The sequence below is a fragment of the Amia ocellicauda genome, chromosome 5 (assembly GCF_036373705.1).
Source record: "Amia ocellicauda isolate fAmiCal2 chromosome 5, fAmiCal2.hap1, whole genome shotgun sequence".
In the NCBI taxonomy this organism is placed as follows: Eukaryota; Metazoa; Chordata; class Actinopteri; order Amiiformes; family Amiidae; genus Amia; species Amia ocellicauda.
Window position 1 is genome coordinate 52509193 of NC_089854.1, and position 22286 is coordinate 52531478.

Below are 22286 nucleotides of genomic sequence, written 5' to 3' on the forward strand. Positions count from 1 at the left end.
ATCATTTGCTCACATTACAAAACGGTGAATTTAGGCCATGTATGCAGTGTAAATTCAGAATGTGAGAAGAGTGGAAATCTAAACAAACCACAAGTCTCGAGTTTCTTCTTCACTGCTACAACCTACTGGTCTGTCAGTTTGTGAGGTAAGAATGATTCAAATCCAAATCCGTATCCTTTGGAAGGACTTATAATTCACTATCTTTGTGTTCATACATGAAGGGAAATTTTCCTGCTTCGTTATACAGCTGCTTCACTGTGCACTATATTTCTCATAGGGGAAACAATTGTTTTATTCTCTAGCTTTCTTGGAATATTTTATCCCTGGCTTGGATATTTGCTGTTTTTACTGGTAATATATTTGTATGTAATTACATGCAAGAGGGAAGTGCTGATCATCACATGTTGTTACACTGTAACAAGAGTTTAAAGTCATCATTAACATCATAACGGTTTGCACCATTTTACATGAATATGGAAGTGAACTAACCCACACTACATGTGACTAAGCCATACTGCTTGTTGTTAAGTGTATGTAAGCTTGTGCTGTAATAACATTATTGATACTAATATTTAATCTTTAACTATACATGAAATACATGTTCAATTCACTCTTGTTACTGTGTAATTACAGTGTAAGTAAACTCAGCTCAGTAAGGGTACTGTATTATAAATGTTTCCTCAGTTCCCAGCGAGGCCTCTGGCTTGGATGCTGCGATATGTGAAACAATGAGGACAGGGCAACACAAACTGTAACTAGTTATGAGACTCAACCCAGGAAGGGTGAGCGATGGGAATGAGGAATGCAGAGATTGGGGGGAAGGATGGGATGACATTTTAGCTAAGCAGAGACAGCGCCAAGCTGGGAAACGGGATAATCTACCCCTCTAGAAAGGGGGCGGCTCCCCCACCATGTGCCTGCCAGAGAGTAGTATCACAAGAAGTCCAGACTGCAGTGAGAGAGAGAGCAGCAACTGTGGGACTGGACTTGTGTGTTCATGGTGTAGCATACTGTTCACTTACAACTGTGTCAACAAATTGCAGAGTACTTGGGGCCTTCATTGGAGAGAAAAAGCACACGCCACAAAAGAAGCAATTGCTACATTTCCAATTTCACTACAGTGCACGAACTATGTAGTGTGTTAGGGTTGCTCAATTATATAAGATCATGTACTCGGCAATATTCTAAAATAGCTGCCATTTGATAAATACAAACAAATGCTACTCAACACTGAATGCCTGGTTATTTTAAAGCCTTTTAAACATATTGATACTGAAGTTGATACAGAAGATTCAAAATCTAACTCTCTCCGTCTGTCTTCACATGGGACAGAAACAAACAACTGTCATAATCATCCCACAGGTCTCTACTCTGAAGCTGTCACGGTTACCTCGTGGGAGGACCGTAAAGCTGTTAGAGACAGGACCCAAGTGCAGAGCTACTGCAATGAGCAGACAGAAACCAAGGAGAATCAAAAGGCGAGGTCGAGGTCACAGGCAAAAGGTTGAAATCCAGGAGGTCAAGAGAAACAGATACAGAACAGAAAGAGAGAGATAGAGACAAGGACAGGGCATAAAGCGAAAGAGGAAGGGCGAGAGAGCGGGTTAAAGGGCAAGGAACCAGGAGAACACAGCTTGATGAAGCAGGGAGAGCTGACAACACTTTGCCAAGAGTGAGGGCAGTGAGGGGTTTATAAAGGAGAGCAGAAACTAGGAAGACAAGAGCAGGACCAATGAGAACAAAGGACAGGAGCAGAAGTGCACAAGGGTGAGGAGTAATGTTAATTGATAAAATGAAAAAAGGAAAGCAGTGAAGGGAGAAGGAAAAGGCAAGGGAACATTGGCGGCCTCTAGTGGGGGAAGAGGGTCAGGGCTAGGGAACTGTGACAGAAGCCCTATCCAGTAGAGGTCGGATGATTAATCGCAGCCGATAACAGCTTTTTGAAATAGTTTTTTGGGGTTGTACGCATTAATATCATTGTTATAGGGGACAAACATGAGTTATTAAGTCTTTTATTTGTAGATTTGTATATCTGTTTATGAACTTGTTCGTTTCAATTATTTATTTTGAATCGTATTTATTTGTGTAAATCAAGTGCATGGATTACAAACACTGGGTGTTTGTGTACATGGTGACGCACTAATATGATTCCAGAATTATTTTCTATTATTCCTTGCTAATCCTGTTGTTAAAAAACTGTGAAAATCTATAAATAAAAGTAATACAATGTGCAGTGCAGTCACGTGTTTATTTACTTCTATATGCGTTTCTTTGAGAAATAAAAAGCAGTTCTACTAAAAAAATCTACAAGATGCAAAGTGTGAAATTCTGTCGTGTCTGTTTAGCAGCCGCAGCTTTATTCACATCTCTGCACATCCTACAGCTGCACTAATATCTGACAATCAGTAAAGAACGCAAAGTTTGATATTCCTGGAATTCCATTATTTGTAGTTTATTTTCATCGATGATCCAAAAAGGCTAATGTTGAATTAATGCTGTAATTTTGTCAAAAACTTTCCAATAAATTAATAAAAAACTCCCTAATTCTGTATCAAATCTTCACCATTTTCCAGAATTTGGACTGTTATTATTTTGTCATTTATTTTGAATTAATCTATTTTGTGTTATTTATTATATTTTGTTTATACTTTTTAGTTAATACTGTTATTTTGTTACATAATAAAGGTCAAATTGTTGCAATTGTACATTGAGTGCTATGTATTTTATGCAATATATTGATTTTATTGACAAAAATTGGAAACAAATAATACAAATCGGCCAATCAATGGGATATCAGCTTTTCCCCCAAGGAAACAAGTCTGAGACAGATGGATCACTGACTGTCAGTTAAAGGGATCAAGTGTATCGTGTGCACTGACACTAACCTGGGCGTGAGTGTGTCTCTTCTTCGACAGTTTCCGGGCCACAACGAGAAGATCAAGGACAAGACTTCAATACAGCAGTGCAATACAAACCACTTTTACACAGAACATGGGGAGAAGCCAGATTTGGACCCCGCTTGTGTGTTACAGAGGACAAGGTACTACATGAATGTCTCATGTTGTGTCTTGTCTTGTGTCTGTCCTAGAACCCACTGAGGGTCAACAGAACTGAATCAATATGTCTAAAGATAGTCAGAATAAAAGACTGCTCCACAGGGCATTACACTAACTTATTTTTGTAGGAGCACAGGTGATCCTATATATATATATATATATATATATATATATATATATATATATATATATATATATATATATATATATATATATATAAACTAGAACAGACAACACACAAAGACTTCAAATCTACCTGTATGTAATTCATATGCACAATTAACTTCCAACTTTGTACTAAAATTGAGAATATATTTCTAATATCAAAAAATGAATAATTATTCAATTTTGTGGAGAAGAAAAAGGTAGATTCAATATTTTAGGCTAAATGAAATGAATGCAGATTAATTGTATGAAGAGACAATGTATGCTTCTGTTATGCTGTTGTAACCCTACATTAGTGTGTAACATGTCCAGGGATCTTAGGTGCGACAGGAGACTGGTTGTGCAAGTTGTGGCACAGTGCAATACTAAACCCCTGAATAAAAAACATACCAGTGGTATGACTTTCCTTGAATGGTATTTTACTTTGCTTTGTTATTTCCCTCTTAAGAAATAATTAGCAATCAGTAAATTCCAATAACAAAAAACAAAAAGACATGAAATGCTTTGTCTCAATCAGTTTGTCCTACCACTCCTGCAGTTCAAAAGCAGCTCAGTGCACAGCGTCCTGTGTGTGGAGAGGTGGAGCCGTGGTGCGATGGCTGACGTTGTCGTCGCTGGATGAAAGTTCATGAATGGTCATCTGTTCCAAACGGTGTAGCGGTGCTGCGCATGCGCTGGAGCTGCGATGGGTTTTCCAGGAGAAACAACCTGCACACAGGAATACTGATTACTATGCCGTATTACTTCTCACTTCCATTACAATTAAACAGTGTCCTATTCCTTTTCAATTATACTTATTAAACACTGGGTCTTCGAAGGTCCTGTCTCCAGACCTGCTGAGGTTTTTACAAACCTTCGAAGGTTCATCACGCGACAATCACAGCAGGTGGAGAGAAACTGACCAAATTAGATATGAGCCACGCATATCATCACATTGCTCTGGAAGAGGAGTGTGACAGTAAATACACACAAGGGCCTGTACACGTACAATGTCTTACCTTTTGGAATATCCTCAAGCCTGCAATATTTCAGAGAACCAAGGAGGGGCTCTTGCAAGGCATTTCCCATGTGGACATCTTTCTGGATGACATCCTCCTGATGGGACAAACTGATCAGGAGCATCTGCAGACCCTTACAGACGTACTTCTCTGGCTGGAAAACGCAGGATTCTGGCTAAAGAGGAGAAAGTGCACCTTTATGGGCAGTGAGGCGGTGTTTTTGGGGCACAAGGTGGACGCAACGGGACTACATCCCATACAAGATAAGGTAAAGGCAATCCAAAATGCACCCACACCAGCCAATGTAACAGAGCTGAGAGCTTAGGTCTTAGGTCTTCTAAAGACCTCGTTACAACCAGGAATCTCAGCCACCTAAATGGATCCCTGCATTCACTGAAACTACAGCGGGTCCTGTGTCCCACAAAGTCAGGCTGGGGGATGGAAGGGTGGTAAGGAGACATGTGGACCAGTTGCACTCCAGACTACAGGGATCAGTGGACACTGAAAATGGCCAGACAGCGGACTTGTCCTTTCCGAGTCACAAACCCACCATCACTGTGCCACCAACCCTCAAAACCCACCAAAGAAGACTGGTGAATAATAATTTACTGGCACTAGGAAACAAATGAAAACAAAAAACAATAAGCTCATACCTTATCCATATTAAGATCTCTTTGTAGTGGCCTTACATAGATAATGGCAGAGCCAATGTGGATTTCTGGGTCCCTTCAATATTTCACGGAGTGCCCCACATCAGGGCAAGGAATAACATCCAAGATCTTGAAATCTTCATGAGTTCAAATCCAGCTTTCAAATTGTAATAGTTGATGATATTTCAGTAGCACAGAACAGTGCTTTAATAAAACATCAAAAATATCCAAGGTACATATAACATTACATCTCACTCATATACCTGTCTTGTTTTCCCAATGAAATGTGTATACTTATGTCTCTTGTGCTGTCCAGTATATGTACTACTAAATAACCTGTTTTCATTTTGACAACATCTTTGCATTAACGTACCTTGAAAGGTTATTCTTCTGTCCCGAGTGCTGCTAGACTCAGCTTGTCCTTTTGTTGTCTATAGGGACCATGGCCTCGTTTTTCCCTCTTACAGCAGCAGTTGTGCATCAGTAACAGCGTGGCGCTGGAGCGGGAAAGTGCGCTTATTTTTGCACATCCTCTACATGCGCGAAAAGCCTTGACACTTGGGCTAAAAAAGAGAGACAAAAATAGAAAGTGTGAAATATGAACGTTAACATTGTAGCGCATACATTGGGCTTCGAGCCATGTGTAACAGACAGTGCGATTCAGAACAAAGTAAAAAAATAGCTTCTGCACAACAATACAACTCTTAGCTAGTAAATTCATGTGGAAAATGGACGCCCCGTCTACAGGGCTGCGGCAAGTCGTGGCCTATTTGTTGGGGAAGGAGTTTGAGCTCCGTTTTCCAAACGAGTCGCTGCATATTGACCTATGTCTATTGTCTAAATGTCTATTTATTTGTTTATTTCAACATGTATTGATTGATTCATTTATGATTTTCTCTGTGTAATAATTTCAAATTCTGGCATGGATTATCCTCCATAAAAAAGCAAAGGCCCGAGACAGTGCGAGCATGACTTATACAGCGCAGTGCAATCATGGTCGCTGCTTGAGATCATCCTACAAATAAAAACACATCGGCTGGATGTCAAGTCACACATTACCAGGCCAGACCTCGAACCTAGATCTTCCAGATCGCCACCCTGCTGCTCTCCAGCTGAGCTGAATATGAGTGCGGAAGGCGCTATTAACTGTGCGCTGTTTCTGTCATCACTCATCTCCTGCAATGCCGTGTTTATGTGAGAGCTGTGACGCACTGTAGCAGCAACTACATGTTTACTACAACTCCGCTGCCAGAGTAGCTCAGCTGGAGAGCAGCAGGATGACGATCTGGAAGATCCGGGTTCGAGGTCTGGCCTGGCAATGTGTGACTTGACTTCCAGCCAATGTGTTTTTATTTGCAGGACGATCTCAAGCAGCGACCATGATTGCACTGTGCTGTGTAAGTCATGCTCGCACTGTCCCGGGCCTTTGCTTTTGTATGGAGGATGTAGAACCATGTCAGAAATAAGTGGAGAAGTCGCGAAGATAAAGCAAATAGAACTTTAATCAAGCCGGCTCGGAAGCTCCAGTCAGAAATAATTCCTTCAGTGAGACTTAATGTTTACAAACATGAGTACAACTTTATAGGAAAAATGACATAACATCTTATGGCCGTTCATCCAATCAGAAGGTACAGGTCCGGGTCCGTTTTACGATCTGTCTTCCTGTGAAGAGGTGATGGATCCAAAGCAGATGTCCATCTTTGATGTGCACTAGGAAGATGCGATCCCACGGTCGTCATTTACCTAGTGTCAATCGCTCTTTAACAGAAACAATTCCTGCCTATCTGGAGAAACGATTAAGTCATAAACAAATTCACAGCAGACATCTGTAGGCTATTTCGGAACTGTGTAATCTTTCATTACTGACAGGAGTTTCTAACAAATCGACCTTGTTGACCCTTTACTTGTCCTGCTAAATCTAATCTGCTCAGCCTGTATACAAAACTACTTCTAATGCTAGTATTACAATAAAACATTATATAATTATCACAAAACACTTTCTTCAACTTCCTCCTTTTCTTCATTCCCTCCTTTTTGGCAATAGAGCGAAGCGAAAAGAAGCCAAAAGAATCGTGTTTGTCAGTTACAATAATTTCTTCCTCCTGAGGGGCAGGTGGTATAGTGCTGTGTTTTCAGCTTCCATCCATCCCAACCTGCCACCTACGAGGTGTGTATGTATGTACGGCGAGGTATTCAAATAATTAGGGGAAAGGCAAACAATTATATCATAACTATACCTTAATGAATATTGAGCTCTCTTATGGAAATTGCAGTGGCCACCTACAATTTCCTGGAGCTTTACTGTGTATCTCAAATTATATTTCATCCTGCCCCAGGTCATAAAGGTCAATCCCCAGTTACATAATACATACATTGTTTTGCTTCTAAAGGAATACAAAAGTCAGCAAAAATGTTATTTTTACAAATTCAGTTATTCACATATATTTCTGTTGCATTTTAATTTATAAACATTGTACATTCCATACATCTCAAGAGAAGGGCAATGGAATTATTCTTACTTCATGACTCTTATTCTATTCATTTGAGTAATGAAAAGTAAAAGTACATTATAAATGAACTACCAATACAAGAATATATGCTACTGCGGATGTCATTTGAGCTGTTTTCACAATGTATTGCAGATTCCTATAATCTGGACAACCTTTAATTTCAGTATTTTAACTTATTTCTCCATTAAGTCAAGCATCACTTCAGTGTTGTGGACCTCAACATCAGTCTGTTCAAGATGCCGTGAGGCTGTCTTTAAAGCCACGCCCTCGGCCTGCTGTGTCTCAAGGAGAACACCAGCATCTTCTCCATATGCACCTCTGCCACTACAGGTCAGACATTGGTTCCTTCAGGATACGATTCATAATGTGCATATCTGCCATGTGGAATAAATCAGTCATCTGAAGACACAATGTGTGATTCGCACAACATCAGAGATCCTCCTTATAAAAGGCATCTCTATCACATGGACAGTAGTTGACATTCACACAATCTATAAGGTTTCCAGTAAAGGGACAATTCAAAATAATAATCTTGATCCCAATTTATCACAGATTATTTCAGTACAGCACTCAGCTGTCATCAGCAGCATCATATCTCCTGTGTTACTGAATCAACATTACTTCCTAGTGTAAATACTCAAACTTTCAAAGCAATGTGCTTATCTCTTTCCTTTTTATCTAACTTAAATATCTAAGACTATTTTAATAATTATTACAGCAGCTCTTTCAACAACATAGTTAATAGTTGTTAGGTAAATGATAGCAGTTATTAATCTTTTTCCCAATTCATTCTTTACAAATGAACCATCATTTGAAATTATTTCCATAGTTTCATTAGGAACAACTCCTATTATTCCTATTTTCATTATTATTTATTTCTCTAATATTTCCTTCCAACATTGCCAGTGTCTTGATTTGTATTTTACCCCTTAATGGACATTAATTGTCTCAATATATAAATTTACTTTGAATAAACCTTCATCTTTAAGAATAGATTATATAATTCCTTGTATAATTCCATCCTTATTCTACTAAACCTTGTAATGACTGCTGTACACATCTTTGCATAAACATTATCATTATATTTCCCAAAAGTTAGAACCAAATTGGCACTGCTCTAAAGCCAATTCTATCGCCCAATAGACTTATTATGCAATAAAACCTTTTTTAACTAGAGCAAATCTGTATTATTCGTTCATTACAAAGCATTGGCTTTGTTATCACATACATTTTTTAGAACTAGTTTTTCACTCAATTCCCATATACAATAATACAATACACCATAGTAGTATTATTCAGTGTGTATCCACTTACATCACTTTGGAACATCACATATCATTTCACATTTCAGTCATACAGCCAAACAGCACAATTCTTTCAATCCAGTAGTCACTCTATTAAACTATGGAAAGGATAGTTAATGAAATGCCCATAGTCCAACCAGACTCTGTATCCTTCAATTGTGCTTAGATTTAAAAGAGGTTGGAGTTGTATAACTATTCATGTTTCTTTTCAATCTATTTCCATATTGTTTCTTCAGGCCTTTCTCCAACTTTTCCTGAAAGATAAAATTATGTTATTTTCAGCACCTGAAATCAATTAGAAATGAATTGTTAATAATCTGTCCACCTATTCCTGGACATCGCCACCCTCCTGTTGTCAATTGGAATCAGCAGAGTTAGTTAGTTTATCACTTTCACAATATTATGGTAAGCATCGTATGCTTCCACCATCCCCCTCCCTCCTGTCCGTCCACACATACTGGCATCAGTGGCCATGAGGACGGATTATGGGCCGCAGCACTAAGAGCGGAGGCCAATGTGAGAGGGGAGACTATGCACTGATGTGTCATGGCATGTGAGTAGGGAACCTGTGGACTAAATGTGAGGGAAATTCATTGTTGCTGGTTCCTGTGAAGACAGATAATAGTAGTTATTTTTCTATTCATCTGTATCGACATCAGTATTATTAGCATTAGTAATGTAACTATTCTCAATTTCCCAGGACATTACTGTCTGTTGACAATGTTGCTTGGTTTGTAGTAGTACATTTGTATTGAGTTACAAGGCAGCTCTCTTATCTCTCTCAGTGGGGAGCTGACCTCACAGACACTTTCACTGACCCACCCCCCCCCCCTTTTTTTTGTTTTCTTTTGTTTTGTGGGGGTGAATCCCTTCCTGATTAATAGGGTATTTAGCAGTATTTAGCAATAGCAGTATTTCCATACAGTTTCAAGACTTTAGATTTTAAACTATATCTCATTCAATGATTTTTTTATTTTACATTAAGTTATACCATAAGTAACTTCCTTATTTTCCCTCATATTCCATTCAATCGCCATCAAAACTCTTGTGCTGAAAGTGGCAGCACATTTCTTTCACACATACCAAACTCCCTTTTTACAGCTTCCCAAGCCTCATCAACTCCTAAACCCCTTGTCAACGTCCTCAAACCTTCATCAACATCGCTCAGACCCTCTGAAAACATCACTCTGTATCCTAACAGCTGTTCTTTCTCCTTTTCCTAATTTCTTACTAGACAATTCAAGTTATATTTATTGACATGTATTATTACTATTTATACACATATTTCACTCCATTATTTGAGTTAATAAATTTAGATATTTTCCTAATAAAATATATTTTTAGAAAATAAGCATTTTAATTGATTTCAATAATGATTCCCAGATACCTCAGGAAAACAAATTTTCAAAAAAATGTGTTCAGTCAATGATTTCCCCAATGAAGAGCCTGCGTGGGCACTAAGACTGTCCGCCTGCGCGGCTCATATATGTCTTTATTGTGTCACTTCATCCAATTTCAGTGTTCCCGAGAGCCTTTTGGTTGTATTGAATTCAAAAGCATGGCAGCGATTGCAAACTTCAAGTTTTGTCTTGAAGACTCTGCAAGATTCAGGTAGGCCATTTCATTAATCTATCTTTTTCTTTTCATTGCAGCAGGGTATGTATAGCCTACATTTTTTAAAATGACAGTACAATTCAAGTCTGCACAAAATGTGAATAATAATGTTTTTCATCAGTACAAGATCGTATGAATTGCTCCTAAGCGTAGCTACAAATTGAACCATTATTCTCGTTTATTGATTACTGTATGAGAGGATGTGAAAATGGTGAACTGGATATGGTATATGCTGAAATGTTAGTGTTGTACTCCCTAAGACTAATTATTTAATATAATAAATTAACAATAAACCTGGGTCATTTCAACGCCGAATGGTAGGGATTTTGAGCTGATGTCTAAAATGTATTGCTTTCATTATTTCGTAATCCTCAGCACAATCAAGACTCCTGTGGAAATGTTGTTGCATTAAAATTATGTTGTAGGTATAATTATGTCCTTGACGAGAAGGAGAAAAATGAGCGTCAGTTCCTGTTGGACTTAGAGTTCATCTGTGAACAGGCTGCAGAAACTCCGCATTAGCGATGTAGTCCTGGCTAAGGTATGCAGCCCCCTGCTTGTCTAGGAGACCCTAGAGTTTTATTTTCATGTTTTTATATATAAATCCTTCTGATTTAGTTGGTTACCTGCATTGTTCTGTTGATGGATCTGTTTAATGTTGATCTTGGTCATTTGTCTCATTTGTACTCATGTACTATGTTGCATGTTTTTTGTCAACTGCTGTCTAATTGTGATTGTTATTTAGAAGACTGTATGTGTGTTACCTGTCCACCACAGCATGTTACCAGAAGACTGTTTTTTGGCTTGAAGGAATAGCAGCTTTGGTCTGACCCTTTCTTCCTCCCTCCCCTCTCTCCAGGCCATAAATACCCCTGTGCATCGCCTGGACCCCAGTCAGCTGACAGGGATGAACTCTGTCCCCTGACCTTACCCCCTCTCTTGCCAACCTTTGCATACAGCCTATGGGGGGATATGGCACAGACTCTTTGTCTCAGGAACCCAGAGTAATTAACATTAAATCAGTCAAACTAAGCAGCCCTACGCTTGTATAGTGTTAATTATAATGATTTAGTGTTTTTTATTTAATATTCATTTATATATTTTTTTCCTTTCCCATTCAGCATTGTTCTACTGTATTATCAATGCCTAGTATTTATTAAAGTATAACTGTGTGGCACAACCACTTAAAGACTGTTACACTTATTGGAATCAGTGCCTGATTAATCTGCCGATCAATCAACTAATTAACTGATTAACCAATCAAATATTTGAATCGACTGACAACCCAAGTATTTATTTTAAATATAAACAGGGTTCGTACGCTAGTCTGGATGTCTGGAAAAAGTCTGGAAAATACAAGACGGCAGCGTCTACGTGACGAGCTGCAGGAGGCCAAGTGCAAGGCCCAGCAGCACTCACTAGGCAACATCAGGTTCATTGGGGAGCTGTTCAAGGTGAAGATGCTGATGAAGACCACCATGCACAATTGCATCGTCAAGCTGTTTAAGAACCACGAAGAGTCCCTGGAGTGCCTGTGCCGACTCCTCTCCACTATCGGCAAAGACCTGGACTTGGAGACCGCCAAGGTAAGGCAGTTCCGGCCGTCGCGCCAGACTGAGCCCTGGCTAAACATCCAGCAACGTGATGAGGCCTATTGACAGCGGTATGCTGCTTCACTCGGTGGTATAAAGTTACTTCTGTACGTGCTGTCTGCACTGTTTTCTAATCGTTCTGTCTGACCTTTTCACCAGCCCCGCATGGACCGGTACGTCAGCCTGATGATGCAGGTCGTCAAAAAGAGGAAGACCTCCTCTGGAATCCGCTTCATGCTGCAGGATGTCTTGGACCTGAGAAGAGTAAGTCATGAGTGTTGGGAGAATAGAAACCATCCTTGCTTTCAGCTTCCCAGCCCCCCAATCCCTGTCGTGAAATATTACACCCGGCTCGATTGCTGCTCACTCATAATAACAGTCGGTTGATTTTCTCCACACCACAAAAGGCTGCCGCCTACTACAACGAAAACATTGCAGCACACTGATCTCAGTTTTGTCTCCTTCATCTGGTTACCTTGCTGCAGTCATCTGGATAACCTTCAACTATCCTGACTCATAGTGCACACATAAAAGTTGAACACTGAGATAAGTACCGTGTTTGTTATACTGTGCATCTACACTGTTCATTATATAAATATAGTTCAGTATCATGTTGACTCCTGTACATACTGATTATAATTATGACTTCTCGAGTTGGGATTGCACTTGACTGATATAATTTCCACAGCCTTTCTTATAGTCTGACTTTGGGGTTAAGTTCAGTCATCCTTGTAAAATTATTATTCCCTTTTTCCCCAGTTTTTTATTTTTATTTTTACTGCAGTATTAATCTAATATAAACCTTGTTTGCTTTGTTAGTTTCAGTGATTATGCAGGAGTAGGAGTGTTATAGCATAGTGTAGCGTTATGTTGGGTGTATTTTGATAAGAGCATTTGGGCTCTGAGCTGAAGCACTGATCTAAAGAAGACCTCTCCCCCCCCTAAGTTATCAGATTCCCTTAGCTTATCAGCTTGGAACTGGTTTGCATCAAAGTGACAGTTTTGGGGAGGATGGCACTGAGAAGAGGCCAAATAGTTTGGAATCCTGCTATGAGATGTCTGGAGAAAGGGGCCTGTAGGTGATAAAAACTCTTTGAAGTGGACGAGAGCCGAAATCCCAACATAGAGCTACGAACCCGGGCCAACCGGCATTTCCAAAAGATGGCATGGATTGACATCAGTCATAAATCAAGCCCCCCTCCAATAGGACACTGGGGGCTGAAACCGAAATCCAATCTCAAAAACTCAAGAACCAACCACCTATTGATCTGACAGACTATAAAGAACAGCGCACGGTCTCTTTCTCTCTCTCTCTCTCTCACCTGAACCAGTAACTCGCTGCCACAGCTCAACCTGTAGCTCTGTTGCCCGAACCGGTACCAGAAACCAACCAAGTCTTTGCCGGCAACAGAAGAGTTCAACTGGGAGAAGGAGATTGAGCCGTACGAAGAATTCTTTTAAAGGACTTTATTAAATAAAGAACTTTACAGACTGCGCATGCCCGCCTGTGCCCACCTGATCAGTGGAGTTTTACAGCTCGACAATTGACTAAGTCGACTGTATACGAAAGTGTCAGTCATTTAAATAGCTATTCGAGTCTTAAGAAACTTGACCCTTGGAACGAACAGGGCCTTGCTTTCCTCAAAGACTTTGTCTTCAAGTAACTACGGTGGATCCCTGCTTACAAAAAAGATTTTGTGCACAACCTTGGAGCCTTCAAACCAGTGGAAAATCTGTTTGGAAAAGACTCTACATTCGCGAAACCCCAACTTCCAGGTGCATCAACTGAGTGGAAGTTCTTGGACAAAGCCGAACCAGACTGCCTTTGTTCCAAACCACACGGACCTCATGCCGTGTGCTGTTATCTGAGCCCGAAGACAGAGAGGCCTCTCTGCGACGAAGTTCAGATAAGTTTAACAGTTTGGAGTTCATGATTCATGACATTTGAGAAATCAATTAGAAATGTTAATCTGTGATTCATAACTCTAGAATGTGTAATATCATTTAGTTTTGCTTAAATATAAATGTGTGTTGCATTAAACTGTTGTTGATAATTTTAGAAATAAAATCTGTCAACCCTTTTTTTACTATGATGTTCCATAACAAGGATAACCATATTGCAGACTGTCCAGTGAACTTTATTAGCTGGAATGTTAAGGGGCTTAATCACCCTGTTAAGCGCAAAAGGGTGTTATCACACCTCCAGAAACTTAAAGTGGGAATAGCATATTTGCAGGAGTCACATCTTCGCACTTCAGATCACTTTCGGATGCGTAAGGGGTGGGTGGGGCTACTCCCTTCTGTTAACGCTTGCATTTATGATAGTATAGTAATATCGGTTCACACCCCTGTTGTATTGACACTTAGCTTCTATAATCAGTCTCCACCTCGGGGTCCTTGGCGCTTTAATCCCCTACTATTGTCTGATAAAAATTTTGTTAAGTATAATGAATTTAGGACCTTTTATTCCACTCTATACACTTCTGATTTCCCTTCTGATCCCCTTCTGTACACTTCTTTTTTTGATAACTTAGATATTCCTGTAATTAATCCTGAATCTAAAGCAAGCTTAGAGCAGCCTCTTTCACTTGAAGAAATTAAGGGGGCAAGTCAGTCAATGCAGAGTGGTAAACGGGTTTCCAGTGGAATTTCATAAGAAATTCAGCCCTCAACTTGCCCCTTTGCTGAGTTCTGCATTTTTAGAATCCTTCACTTCTTTGTCCTGCCAGAGGTTTTGATCTCACTGAATGCGTAAAAAGCCTTTGACCGCGTTGAATGGGATTACCTTTTTGCGGCGCTACGAAGATTCGGTTTCAGTTTGCATTTTATCTCTTGAATTAAATTATTATATTCATCTCCAGTAGCATCTGTCCGCTTGGGTAACACTTTTTCACATTACTTCTCACTACACTGTGGCACCAGGCAGGGTTGCCCCCTTTCCCCCCTTCTCTTTGCTATTGCTATTGAGCCCCTTTCAATTTCTCTTTGCGGCTGTCAGGATGTGCAGGGGGTGGTTCGAGGTGGGCTGGAACATAAGGTTTCTCTTTATGCTGATGATCTTCTTCTTTATCTGACAGATCCGGCCTCTTCACTTCCCCTTGCCATTTCAATTCTTGAACAATTTGAAAATTGTTCTGGCTATAAACTCAACCTCAATAAAAGTGAGATATTCCCCATTAACTCAGCAGCCCAAAATGTTCCTTTTGACAACTTTCCCTTTAGAGTTTTTAATAACAGTTTTAGATATTTAGGGATATTTAGGGATATTTATAGGGATATTTAGGGACGTTACTCGTTCCCATACCAATCTTTTTAAATCAGACTTTCTCCCCTTACTAGAAAGCACAAAACAGGATTTTGCTCGTTGGAGTACTTTACCTCTGTCTTTGGCTGGGCGCATTAATTCTGTTAAGATTAATTCTCTTCCAACATTTTTATATTTATTTCAGTGCATTCCAGTCTTTATCACCAGATCCTTTTTTAAATCTCTTGACCAGATTATATTATCTTTCATTTGGAATAAAAAGTCTCCAAGAATACGCAAAGCCTTTCTCCAACGACCAAAATCATTAGGGGGCCTTGCATTACCACATTTTTTGTTTTACTACTGGGGGACTAACATTCGCATAATCTCATACTGGATGCAGTCCCATGTTCAACATGACTGTCCATCTTGGCTGCAGATGGAAGCATCCTTTTGTCATTTATCCTCTTTACCTGCCTTAGTGTGCTCTTCTCTTCCTCTCTCAATTTCCAGATTTAGTATTAACCCCCTAATTATGTGGTCACTTTGGATTTGGGCACAATTTAGAGATCATTTTGGATTTCAATCCTTAAGTATATATGCCCCTCTTAATGTAAATCATCTGTTTCCTCCTTCAGTAGCAGACCAGGCATTTCGCATTTGGTGTGAGAAGGGTATTGTATATTTCAGAGACTTGTACAGTGATAACTGCTTTGCTTCTTTTGAACAGCTGTCCGAGAAATTCAAAATGCCAAAATCACACTTTTTCCGTTACCTACAGGTTTGGAATTTCATACGAAACAAAGTACCACATTTTCCAGTCCTCCCACCTGAGTCACCATTTACTTTTTTTTTAAATTAACTCCAAATCGTAAAGGTATAATATCCCAAGTATACACCTCCATACTGTCTCTAGAGTCTCCCTCTTTGGAGACTTTAAAAATGCTATGGGAGCAGGATCTAGGGTTTGAATTTTCAGAGGAAATATGGAAATCCATGCTGTCTTGTATACATTCCTCCTATTTGTGTGCAAGGCTTGGTCTTATACAATTAAAAATCCTCCACCGCATTCATCTTTCTAAGGCTAAACTAGCTAAAATCTTTCCAAATTTAGATCCAACCTGTGAGAAATGCAGACAGGCCCCTGCCACTTTAATTCACATGTACTGGTCTTGTCCTAAATTAGTTCCATTCTGGAACTCTGTCTTTGAATCTCTTTCACAAATCTCAAATACACCCCTTGAGCCTTCACCTCTTACAGCCATCTTTGGTGTGGTTCCCAGTCATGTAACCCTGCCAATACACAGTTAGGCACATTGGCCTTCTGCACTTTGCTGGCAAGACGCCTGATTTTGTTCCATTGGAAGCAGTCTGTCCCACCCACTTTCACTCACTGGGTAAGAGATGTGATGAATTTTCTTCACCTGGAGAAGATCAGGTTTACACTTCTTGGTTCCACTGAAAGGTTTTACACTGCTGGGCAACCCTTTTTTATTTATTTTGACAGAGTGCAGCTCAAATCCACTGTCTAAATTATTGTACCTTTATTTGTCACATATGACTTTTCTTCTTTACTTTCTTACTTTTCTTATCTTTTTTATTCTCTGTCTTCTATTCATGTATCTGTCTCTGTGTCCTTCTGTTCAATATAATATGTTATATAGTGATGTAATGTTAATTTGATCTTACTGTCTACATGCATGTGTTTTGTAGATACCTTGTGTCATTTCTGTTGCAAAACTAATAAACAAATTGAAATATAAAGTACTAGACTACAAAGCAAAGCTGATGGATAGAGAGAGAGCGGTACCTGCTTGTAGTGGATTTCTAGCCAGGTGCACATGCTGTGATTGAGGCCAGTGCTCTGGTCAATTCTCAGTGCTTTGAAAACATTCAACTGCAGTAGAGCCCCTGTGACTAAGACACAGGACACTGGTAAGGATGAATACAAGACTACAGCTGTGTTTACAGGTGTGATATTTATATTTAATAAATGCATTGAATCATGAAATACAGTATTTTAATACTGGCGCAGTCTACATTGTTACAATTACATGAAATAAGGAGGGCTCTGGATGTGGCTCAGCTCCCTTCTGTCCCCCGAACCCGTAGGCCGCTGGTACCGACAGTGGAAGGGCCCTGTGGCCTGGAAGCACCTTGAACAAGACAGCCCTTGCAGGGGGTAAACCAGGGCTGAAAACCCAAGTGACACATAGGCAGGCACCTCCAGGTCAATGTCAGTCCAGCAGAACCTACAAAGAGAAACACCAAACCCATAAGACTCAGACATTACTATAACAAGACTGCTCCAGGATTAAATAAGGCCACAACACAACAACGTATATTTGGGAACATACTGGAACAAAATCATTTGTTTGAATAAAAATAAGGTAGGCCTACAATTGTGTTATGTATGCTTCTGTAAGGTAAGGACTCCTATTTGTTATGTTACAGTATTTCTATGGTATCGTTAAGTTGGGGGGTGTTTTCCTCTCAGATTCAAAAATTAAACAGGTGTTTAATGATAAATCCTGCACCACTTGGATATCGTGCATCCCTAGCAATCATCTTGATTTCGCACATGCGCAGACCGCTCTAGATTGATTTTGTGCATGCGCACACGGGGGCATGGTGAAAATCGTAAACACTCAGAAACCGGGCCCTGATGTTGACGCTTTGGTTATCGCCAAGAGATGTCCGGTGCCAGTATCAGCGAGTAACAGAAAGTGTGAGTATTAGGTTACATTTCTTTTGGTCCTTCTCCCAAAAAACGCATTTGAGATCAATTGCTGGGTGAGTATAAGCTGCTACACTGTTAGAGGCTACAGTGCATAATAATAAAATGCATAGGCCACTCGCTTGTGTGTGATTAATGTGAGTACAAGTACAATAAATGAGAGCTACAGTCGCTATAAGGAGGGATGTCATATGGACTTGTTGCACAGGTACAGTAACAGTCCTAATTAAAGAAGACACCAGAATAGTAGACTTTGTTCTCTTTTATTTAAATCACATAAAAGCAGCAATTTGGAGACAGTTAAGTTCTTTCTTTTCTTGCTTTCAGATCAAGCTGTGAACAGTTGCTAAGATGCAGCTGTTGCCATTTACCAAAACATTATCAAAAACACTTTCCAGTGAATCAAAATATAAAACAAATACAAAGTGTAAATAGTGAAAATAAAACTGAAACAGAACAATCAACCAAAACAAGCCAGTAAATTAAAACGGTGACACTTAATTCCCAGTCATAAGCAGCATTACCTCGACTCTCTACATGCAACTTGTGCTCGTTGCAGTCGTTACCTAATTTCTGTGCTCTCTGGATCTAGAAGAGCTCTCTTCCCAGCTCGCTACTTTGTCTCCAAACACACCACAGGTTTTTCTGCATGGGATTCCTTGCCCTTTTATGCAGGGGCTCCAACATCATTAAGCCTTTCCCTACCGCACTGCTACACTCATGCCCTACATTTTTTGAATCATCGCCCCGATGAGTCCCAAAAAAAAAAAACTCTATAATGAGCGCTGTTCCAGGGCTGTTAGGACTTCTGCTAATACGCTTCCTAATTTATGGAAAACCTGAGCGACATTTGCAGCCTTCAGTTCCAAACTAGAGGTATCAGATTGAGCTGCATTCCCGACCAACTTGTTGGTCAATGGAAAGTTGTACCATCGACTTTGGCATGTTAAAAGGATTTGAATGCTTTCCTGCATTGCTTCTCTTTGAACGTCTCTGCTCCCAAGCTGGACCTTCAGTTCCAAGCAACTCCAACTCCTCTTCCCCAGTACAAGTATCTTCAGTATCCCCATCTACTCCTCCTACAAAGTCCTGTTCATACAGGCAGTCCTCATTAAGTTGACCTTGAGGTGAAGTCTCATCTGGATGACTTTGGATGGTAGGCCGTCCCGAAACTTGATAAAAATCACCATCATCATCATCATCATCACTATTCTCTGCAGAACTCAGGGATGGCATTGACCCTTCTAAACTTGGTAGTTCACTTTCTCTCCCTTCCCAATTTTGAGTAGTCAGGCCAGCCAAGCGAAGTTCATTTCGGTGTACATTTCTAGGTGGTCTTGAGCCATCAACTAGGGCAATAGTATACACAGGCTTGCCAGGGTCTATGCGCCCAAGGACCCTATAAGGCATTCCTTCCCACACATCTTGAATTTTGTTCCGCCCTCTCAACTTTCGGTTACGCACATACACATAGTACGCTGTCCTTAGATGCCTCTGGCTGGCATTTTCTCCTCTGAGCTGTAACATATTCCAGTCGTTGTCTTGCCACCCCATAAGCTGTACGCAGTGTATTTTGATGTTTCTCCACCCAGTCATTAAGGGGATCCTCTGAACACGGCATTTCCCGCCCTCCTAATAAGAGATCTATGGGGAGGGTAGGTGCTCGCCCAAACATTAAAAAATAAGGTGCATAACCTGTAGTTGCATTTTCCGTGGTGTTATATGCAAACAGTACCTCTGGCAGACACTCAGTCCATCGTCTCTTTCTCTCTGGTGACAGTACGTGTAAAAAACCATGTAACGTGCGATTAAATCTTTCACACTGCCCATTCCCTTGAGGGTGGTATGGGGTAGTCCTGCTCTTTTGGATACCATAGAGTTTACACAGAGCCCGGATTAGTTCAGCCTCAAAGCACCGACCTTGATCAGAATGAATACGTCCTGGAACTCCATACTTGCAAATCCATTCCTTTACCAACACCTGAGCTACCGTCGCAGCCTTCTGATCTTTAGTTGGGATAGCCACTGTAAATTTATAAAACACGTCAGTCATGATGAGCACATTTTCCTTCCCATCTCTTGCTGGCTCAAGAACAGTGAAGTCCATAGCTACAACCTCCAAGGGCCTAGTTGCCTGTATACTGCCCATTAAGGTTCTAACCTTGGGTTGAACATTCTTTGCTACAGTACAGCGTTCACAGGATTTACACCAATTCTCCACATCCTGGTATATTCCTGGCCAATAACAACGTTTAAAGGTCCGCTCAACACCCTGGTGACCATGCCCATCATGCAGTTGTGTCAAAACTTTCCTTTTTAAAACTTCAGGTAAAAGGAGTTGTCTAGTCCAGCCCTCCTGAGCATCAGCAATAAGACGATAAAGTACTCCCTGCTGCTCCTCAACTTTATCCCATTGCCTCAGCAGCTCCACTGTTCCCTTCGACTCGTGTAAGGATTTTTATATAACATATTCATATACTAACTGTTGGGGATAATTAAGTTTGGTGGGCATACTGATTATTTAACCTACTGTAACTCATTGTATTGTATTCTTATTGTTGGATTAGCCTTTAACAGAAGTTGCAGAGTTAACATTGTTAAAATATCTCACTGGAAATGTTGCCGTGGCAAGGGGGGCTGAAATTTGTCATTATTGCAGAAATATCATAAATAACATACTCGCGCATAACTATTTCTGTGAAAGTCTAGACACTTGAACTCACGGCCTTCTCGACTCTATCTTGGAAATGTCAAACCACAAACTCCCTATATTTATATTATATTTTGAGAAATAGCTCAGAGCTAATAACATAAACAATATACATGCTGCTCTTCAGACAAACCAGAAATAAGATCAGAGTCCCACATCATCTACTACTAGGCAAACCATGCAGATGTGTCAACTGAAACTCTTGAGTGTGTTATGAATGTTATGAATTATGATATCGAACACATTTCATGTCTGCCTAGCAACTAGATCTGTAATATGTTTGTAATATCTGTATGTACCTGCCCCAGAACTCTTGGCAATCAGACTTCTGACATGTATAAAAGTGTGTGTTGTTGCAAAAATAAACTGAAGACAAACGATCTGGCATTGTGTCGGTGACTTTACTTCCCGTGCTCGTAATGCACTGAAGGGTTCCTACTGTTGCTGTGATACACTTGGGAAGCGATCCACATGTACCTGAAGGGTTTTGACTGGCAGTCAAGTTTTACCTTAACAATTGGGGGCTCGTCCAGGATTATACAATCAGGTGAGTAGTCTCTTTACTGTTTTGCCTATGTGCTGAAACCTAAGAACTGCTCCCTGATTGTATCAGTAATCGTGGGTCAGGATTATTATATTTATCACATGCAATAGTCGGGACCTGACAGTATTATATATTGTGTGTTTTTATCTGTTATTGGGTGAGTAGGAAGAACAGATGGGAGGCTCGGAAAGCAAACCTGCTCCGAGACCTGGGTAAACGCCAGGTGCATGGGTGTCACGGGTGTCTGCGGGTTATTATGTTACACCGTTTGTTGATGATCTGGCTGGATGGTCAGAGGGCATGAGTAGATAGTAGGGTCCTATGGGCGCGGCCTATTTTGTATGATGTATGACCTAACCTTATTAATATTCCTACGTCATATCCGTCAGAAAGTGTACACCCATAAAACCCTGAACAACAAGGCCACCCATAACCCTGTTGTTCTTGTTGTTCTTGTTGGTCAACTGTAGAGTGTGAATAGGTCAGATCCTCCTGTAGTAGTTGGGGGGCTTCTTAAAATAAAATATATACATGTAATGGTTTAGGACATCTAAACCGTTATAAGATCAACAAGTTCTGTTGTCTGTAATGGGCCCAGGTCTTAACAATTCCAGTTTTGAATAGGGTGTTTATCTTATCCACACTGTCTCTGTCTCTGTCTCTGTCTTTGTCTGTCTCTCTCGCCCAATCATTTTATAAGATCAACAAGGTCTGTTGTCTGTAATGGTCCCAGGTCCTAACAATGCCAGTTTTGCATAGGGTACTTATGTTATCCACACTGTCTCTGTCTCTGTCTCTCCCCACCAATCTCTGGAAACATCTGAGGATGTTCAGTTTGTTTAATAATAAGACAAATTTAATTAAAAATTAATTAAAAAAAAAGCGTGTGTGTGTCTGTATAGGTTCATTGTTTTTGTAAACAAAAAAAACAAAACAAAAAAGCTGTGTTTATATTTTATTTTATATTAGCTCTCTCACATAATGTGTTCATTCGTTTTACTTAAATACATTCTAGGGTCTTAAAGCTCGTAAGAGTTAGACTTAAGATAATGATGTGCTTTTAATGTATTTTAGCTGTCTCAATACCTAATGATAAGGCATTGTTTAAAAAATAAAAACAGCTGATCACTCAATGCTAAATAGCTCACAACACTCAATGCTA